The sequence below is a fragment of the Gavialis gangeticus genome, unplaced genomic scaffold, assembly GCF_001723915.1.
Source record: "Gavialis gangeticus isolate Ggan-Ray unplaced genomic scaffold, GavGan_comp1, whole genome shotgun sequence".
NCBI lineage: Eukaryota > Metazoa > Chordata > Crocodylia > Gavialidae > Gavialis > Gavialis gangeticus.
Genome location: NW_017728993.1, coordinates 71847152 through 71854094, shown reverse-complemented (window position 1 = coordinate 71854094; position 6943 = coordinate 71847152). Strand labels below are relative to the sequence as shown.

Genomic DNA, 6943 nt, shown 5'->3' with positions numbered 1-6943 from the left:
GGCACTGGGGGAGTCCCTGTTCCCCCAAGCGCCGCAAGGAGTGACCAGGAACAATGGTCACAAGCTGGCAGAGGGAAGGTTTAAGTTGGACATCAGGAGGCGCTACTTCACGGTCAGGGCGGCTAGGGTCTGGAACCAGCTTCCATGTGAGGTGGTGCAGGCTCCTACCGTGGGGGTTTTTAAGAGGAGGTTGGATGACCACCTTCATCTTCCTGCCATGGCAGGGGGTCAGACTAGATGATCTGCTCAGGTCCCTTCTGACCCTAAAAACTATGAAACTATGAAATTCAGCCCTCCACGTGCACAAATACCATGTCCCTGGTGCCTGGACGCAGAGGATTTCATTCTCCTCCCCAAGCCTCAGGGGGTTGAGACCTGCCATTCTGCCCCTCTCCATAGCCTTTTCCACCTAAGCAGGACAGGCTGCCCAACTCACCTCTTCCCTCCATGTGCCCCCACAGTCTCTTCTACTACAGCAACTACTATATTCACACTTCTCCAATTTCTCTCTGTTTCCCCTCAATGGGCACATCTACATGAGCTGCTTACTGCACATTGGCCTAATGCAGAGTACAGCATCACAGCACAACCCATGTTAATAGCCTACTGAGCGATGTTATTAAGCTAATGTGCAGTCAGTATCAAATTAACCGTGTGCCAGCACTGATGTGCAGGAACTACATACTGTGCATTTAGCTAGTACTTTCCTAAGGAAGGCACATTAATGAACGTATAGACATGCCCAATTTCCTATCCTTCACCTCAGCTGTATCACACCTCTGCTATCCCTCTTGGCCTCAGCCCTGCCCTCATATCCACCCAAATCTCCCAGTATGCCTCCTGCCTCCCGCCTTATTCTTTTGCCTGTAGCTCCAATGTAGACAGGGCACAGGTATTTTTTTACCAGAGGTGTAGCAGCGCAGCTCCACACTGCTGTGCAATTTAACTTGACACACCCTCTAACCTACTGAGAAAATTGGCTGGATATTATGCTAGGGCAGGCCAAAGTATTTTGCCTCTCCAAAGTACCTCCTGAACTCTGTTGAACACAAGATTTTTCTTCACACTCAGGTTTTAACCCAGTAATGCTGATACGTGCTGTTACATGGCTGCCAAACCCCAACCCAAAATGGCAGAGTATCAGCAATCAGTGACGAGATCCTTTACTGCTCTCTCATATATAGAGAACATGCCAGAGGTATGCCCAGCACTTACAAAAAAACCAAATTTCCATGCAGGCAGAGACAGGATCCATCTTTCTAAGCTTACTTCTGAAAGCGCCTTGCCCTTTGGCAGGCACCAAGACTAGAGGGATTCCTCTCCCCACCCACCTTTTTCCCTCCACAGATCATATTTGCATGTGCAACAGCATACAGCTTTTCACACAAATTTGCAACTTGTGCAGCAGTTGCTCTGGGTGCTTACATGGGAAATTCAGAGCCAAAGCCAGGTCTTTGAGCATATTTTTAAGACCTTTGAGCAGTAGGACATTGGATGCCATGGTCTCCCTGCTTTACCTGTGGCAGTTTAGGGTCTTGTGTTGTGTCAAGGGTGACTGTGTACTTTTTGGTAAGAGGTTAGATAATGGATTTGTACAGGATGGTTTGGATAGGGATGATCCCACCTCAGGCAGGGAGTTAAGCTAGATGATCTCTGGTGGTCCCTTTCAGCCCTACTTCTCTGACCCTATGACTTGTGGCAAGCTGGCCCTCTGCATTTGAAGTGTGTCCTGGGAGGCCTCTGGAAGGCTCTGCTGCAGAGACCTGGATTGAAAGAAGTACATGGAAAGCAGGATTCAGAAGAATGCACCAGAATGCCAAGGTCCTGGCATTTACCAGAAAACTGCAGCTAATGACAGCTAAGAGGAATATTCTCCATAGTTGGGGATGGTCAACGCTCTCTTCTACTTCACTTCTTTGGAATGGTCATGGGCTCACCTATTTATAGAGTATCTCTGTACTGCAGAGACTGCAGGTTGCTTAGACAGGTGGGCAATCAGCATTAAACTAGCTTGTTCACCTGTCTCTAGCAGTATGGCTGTGGTAGCACAGAGTTCAGCACAAACTGCAAAACTCCAAGAAAATGGATGGATACCTGGGGGATTGGTTCCAGCAGCACTGTGGGCTCTGCCTCTATCAGCACCCAAGGTAGCATAAAGCTGGCTTAGGCGGGCCTACACAAGCTGCAGTAGAAGGGCCTACACAAGTTGCAGCATAGACATACCCCTAGTGTACATCCCACATGTACGTCCCAGCTCAGCCACTTTAGCTTTCTAAAGGTCTGCCAATCCAAGGTCTCTTTCTAAGAGTTCCTCTTGGGGGCTTGGTGAGTGAACTTCACTGCAGTGTTTGCATACTGGAGTCATGACTCAAGTCTGCAAGTTTCATGGGAGCAATACTTCATGTGAACCCATAAACCCAGTCCTCATCTCCACAACAGTTCTTACTACAAGTCTCAGTCTGCACTTGATATTGGAGAGATGTGGTCAGCAAGAACACTAGGAGATCAGCTATGCCCAATAGGTTTTTTTTGTCCCAGCAGTAGACCATACAGATTTTTTTCCACCTCACCTACTGCAATAGCAAAAGAGCTACTTGTTCGTCAGCCCTTGTAATCTTAAACGCAGTCAGTGAGGACCTAGACATACAACACATTTGCATGGATGTAAAAAAGGAGCAGGCAGATGACAAAGTTCTACCCCATTTTAAATATATTAGAGTCTGATATAGCAAAAAAACCCAGCAGCAAATACACTACTACTGGTACATGTTAAAACAGTATAGGTCTCGTGTGTCCTTCATTAATCGCACAGTAGCCATCTACTAATGCAAACAAGCTATTATCTGCCTCTCCATGATCACTTAGGGACAAGGTGCTGTATTAGTTCCTACTGTGCTGGCATAACTGTACATCTGTGTACTTCTGGTGCCTGTGCAAAAATTGATGACAAAAGTGGTAAATGTTAATTTTGGGGTACCATGTTCTATATCCAGTCCCAGATTTTCTGAATCTGTTGGGTTCTTATTGTTTTTCATTTTCATCCATGTTGTGTCTCCTCTGTTTTTCAACACAGGATCTGGAAGCAAGTCAAGCATCACAGCCACAGAGATCTGTAACAAAATGACACCCAGCTCTTTTGTGGCACTTCCATGAGTTGCTCTCAAAGCACTTGACAAAATTGTGTCTCTCAACAGTCAAGTAACAGCCTCCACCTTAGAAATAAGATATCTGCAAGACTGCACACGATCTCTTCACATAAAACCGATGATAGTGCCCAGGTTTCCAGTACAGCAGATCCATTAGGCAGTGAGCTAAAACTGACTCCCAGAGTGAATATTCCAGAGCTATGGATTTGTCTGTCCCATCAGTAACACTCCTCTCTCAAAGCAAGGTGTAAAACTCAAAAGCCCTGACTTTCAGCATTTTGATTCAAATACTCAGGTAACTCATAGGCAAAACATGTCACACCCCCCTTTAAGTGCCTGCTTCGTGCACAGGTTAATATATGTTTTGTAGGCAGCTATATTGTGGATTAAGAAGTAAAAAAACTCAAATGATTCATGCATCGTATAAAACTTCTCAGAGTTGCACGTGACTGCCTTTGTTTTCCCTGTTTTGCTTTACTTTTTTTTCCCTTTTTTTTTAAATAAAGCTTTCTTTAGTTCCTGCAGTGAAAGAAACCAAAATCCCAACCAGCTGTTCCCACTTAAACAGGTTACAATCTGCCAGTTGGGCATGATGCAACAAACTTAGGAGGACAAGTCACACACCAACAATATGTCACACATTCTAATGGTGTGGATCACACACAGGCAGACCTCAAGAGCGAGATGTTTCCCTAGAGTACCTCTCACCTAGCTTTATTTTGCTGAAAAGAAGAACCTCTCATACTTCCTGCCACTTTGGAAAAAAATAAAATAAAAATTATAAAAACAGCTATGGAGGACAACACAGACCAGGCCTTGGTGTACCCTCCCACCTTTCCCTTTACCATGCATTTCAGTGATACTAATGCCCCATGTCACTCAGCTTCTTCTGAAACATATTACCCACAGAAGCAGAGTTCTCATGAGCCCAGGAGCAAAAGTTTTTCATGGGTCCAGGGAGATCTGCACCCTTTGGGTGTTACTGCTACTACCTTTCTCACATCTTTTGAGATAGAGATGGGATATGTATTTCAAGAGTTAGGAATAGATCTGTTGAAAAGATACGTGCTGAGCCAGTAAAGAGAGGGTTTCCACCACAGACAGGTAGATGCAGGATTAATTTTGCTGAGGACGCAATGTGACATTCTTTTACCCATGAAGTTTACTTCTGCACCCCTAGAACACAGCAAGAAAGGCAGAGCGCCAGTGGATAATGTCTTGGCTGCTGCCACATGGCACAAAGGAATGTCCCCTCAAAGCATACACTGCCTATTCGCTCTCACTCCACGGGCCTCCTTTCCAGTAGTTGGGGGTCATATAGCTGCCTTAGAGCAGGGGTGACCAAGAACTAGCCCACAGGCTGGGGAGCTCTTGTCATCTAGTCCATGGTCAAGAAATTTGGTAGTTTGGGGAGTGGTGGCTGTGGAGAAATCCCCCTCTCTCTGCCACTCACCTGGGACAAACCAGGTGACCCCTGTATTTCCTGGGTTTCTTTGTGGTACTGGCTGGGCAGTCAGGTGACCTAAACAGGTAAAATTCCTGGTGGGGGGGGTGGGGATTCCTCCGGTGGGCATACTGAAAAGCCACAAGCAATGCACCTCCAGGCTCCAGCTTGGATGATTCTCTGTGCTGACCTGGAAGTCTAGAAATACATATAGCCAGTTGCATTAAATAGGATCATTGAATCCAATATTGGCAAAGGCTCAAATTACTTTTGTTTGCTCAAAGTGTATTTCTATCTTCCTTGTACTACCACCCCCACCTCACCCCCATCAATAGACGTATCAAGTTACAGTGTGCCTGGCTGTGATACTGAGAAAGGGGAGAAGTAGGCCTTTTGCATCCTTTGCTTGACCAGCAAAGTTGAGCTAGGCTTTTTATTTTCCTTCGGTATCTGAGGTTATCTTTGGATGCTTCAGGCTATAAACACCCCAGAATCCCACAGCGAGGTAAGCATCCACAAGATCTACAAGGTCTGTGTACCTTGGGAGTCCTAACAATGACCAGACCCCGAGTGGTGGCAGCGATTACCCCAGGCTCGGGTGTGCTCCCAGGGGGTCAGCTGGACATATGTGCCCCAGGGGAGGCACTTGAAGCTTGGTTTTTGGTTGGGCACAGTAAGGCAGCTGGCTCAGTGCAAGAGTGTCCCCTTCTGTCCTGCCACAGTGGCTGCTGTGGATCCAGGAATCATAGCAATTAATTTAGCCAGCACCAAATTCCAGCCCCACAGGCCAGATGAAAACTGTGCTGTAGATCCAGCCTGTGGACCAGCCCCATGCCACTCATCCAGCCTGCAGAGCCAGAGAAGTTGGATGTCACTGCCTTAGAGGAACCCAGAGCTACTTCTAGGCTTAGGTGCATCTTCTGGCACCTCTCAAGTCCAGTGTAAGGAGACTATGTTGCCATATTTCTGGGATATGGCAAGCATGGAGTGTGAGTAAATGGGTTGGGAAACCTTCACAGCAGCACTCCTTGGTGTGGCATAGAGACAGCGTAGATATAGTCACTGAAGTACTTTGAACTTCCTGAATAATATTGGGACAGTTTTTGGATTACCCAGTGGAATGAAAACTTTGGAACTAGGCTTGTCCTTCTTCCTCCTTGAAGCGAGGAAACCAGTTTTTTAAGCAACAGACTAGCTGAACTATCCAGAAAGGCATTTATCTACAGAAAGGGAAATGATTGAGGGGGCATGATAAGTAAAAACTGACATAACAAGTGAAAGTATTAAGACACACTAAGAGAATAAATGCATTAAGTGCACATACATACACCAAGCCTATGTACCTGGCTAAAAAACAGGACAAGTTGGAAACATTCATGTCAGAGAAAAAAAGAATCCAACTGAGCTGACATTAGACTGTAAGGTAGAAATTGGAGGGGAAGAATTCAGTAACCAGAATGCTAAAATATCACACGATATTATAACTTATTTAGTAAAAAACAGGTGGTACAAAAGGGAGTGGAGACATCCAACACTGGTGGGACCATGACCTGGCTCAACAGAAAGTCTGCGTTACCAGTGGATGGATGTTCTCAGTAATAAAGGATAAGCTGGGGTAAGACAAGTTGTTCCCTATAGACCAGCAAACCCAAGAAGAAACAATTCATCCAGTATTTTAAAGCTTCCACATGCAGGGCACAGAATGAACAACTGTATCATAATGGAGGAATTCAGTTTGGGGTTGCATGATAGAGCACTAGAGTTTCTTTATGCTCATTTTCTAATGCAGAAAAAGTTTGTGCCCAATATAGAAGGATGCAATATCAAACTCCATTTTGACAGATGCCGAACACAGAATTTCAGCGTTCAGAATTTCGTCTAGTTCAGTGTCCAAGACGAGTGGTCGTTCCTTAAGGAAACGATACTCAGGGCCCAAGGGGTGTCCATCCTGACAAGAAGCAAGGGGGGCAGGAGTGTCCGAAAGCCCCCCTGGCTCACCAAGGGCGTCCGGGAATGCCTGCTTGCCAAAAAGGCGGCGTACGCCCGGTGGAAGGGGGGTGAAATCTCCAAAGAGGAGTATACCTCCTCTGCTCGGGCCTGTAGGTGAGCTGTTAGGAAGGCCAAGACGGACATAGAGCTCGGATTAGCATCCAAGATTAAGGATAACAAAAAGTCCTTTTTCAAATATATTGGGAGGATGAAGAAGGCGCCGGGTAATGTGGGACCCCTGCAGGATACGCTGGGCAATCTGGTGGTTGCGTCAGAGGAGAAAGCGGACCTCTTTAACCAATTCTTCACCTCCGTTTTCTTGTGCAGGGACCGGGACTTCCCTGCTGTGATAGAAGCCGGACTC

The 6943-nt window shown here is 46.2% G+C and overlaps 1 protein-coding gene and 1 long non-coding RNA gene across 2 annotated transcripts in view; one reads left to right on the top strand and one right to left on the bottom strand.

Annotated features, from left to right (window-relative positions):
- The window catches only part of DDR2 (discoidin domain receptor tyrosine kinase 2), a 247325-nt gene that overhangs the window by 228530 nt on the left and 11852 nt on the right, over positions 1-6943 (bottom strand). The gene's annotated exons all lie outside the window — the stretch shown is intronic.
- Positions 1-6943, top strand: part of LOC109287066 — a 22293-nt gene that overhangs the window by 6177 nt on the left and 9173 nt on the right. The window contains exon 2 of the long non-coding RNA XR_002094755.1: positions 4968-4974. This is a non-coding gene — a long non-coding RNA (uncharacterized LOC109287066). The remainder of the gene's footprint in view (positions 1-4967; positions 4975-6943) is intronic.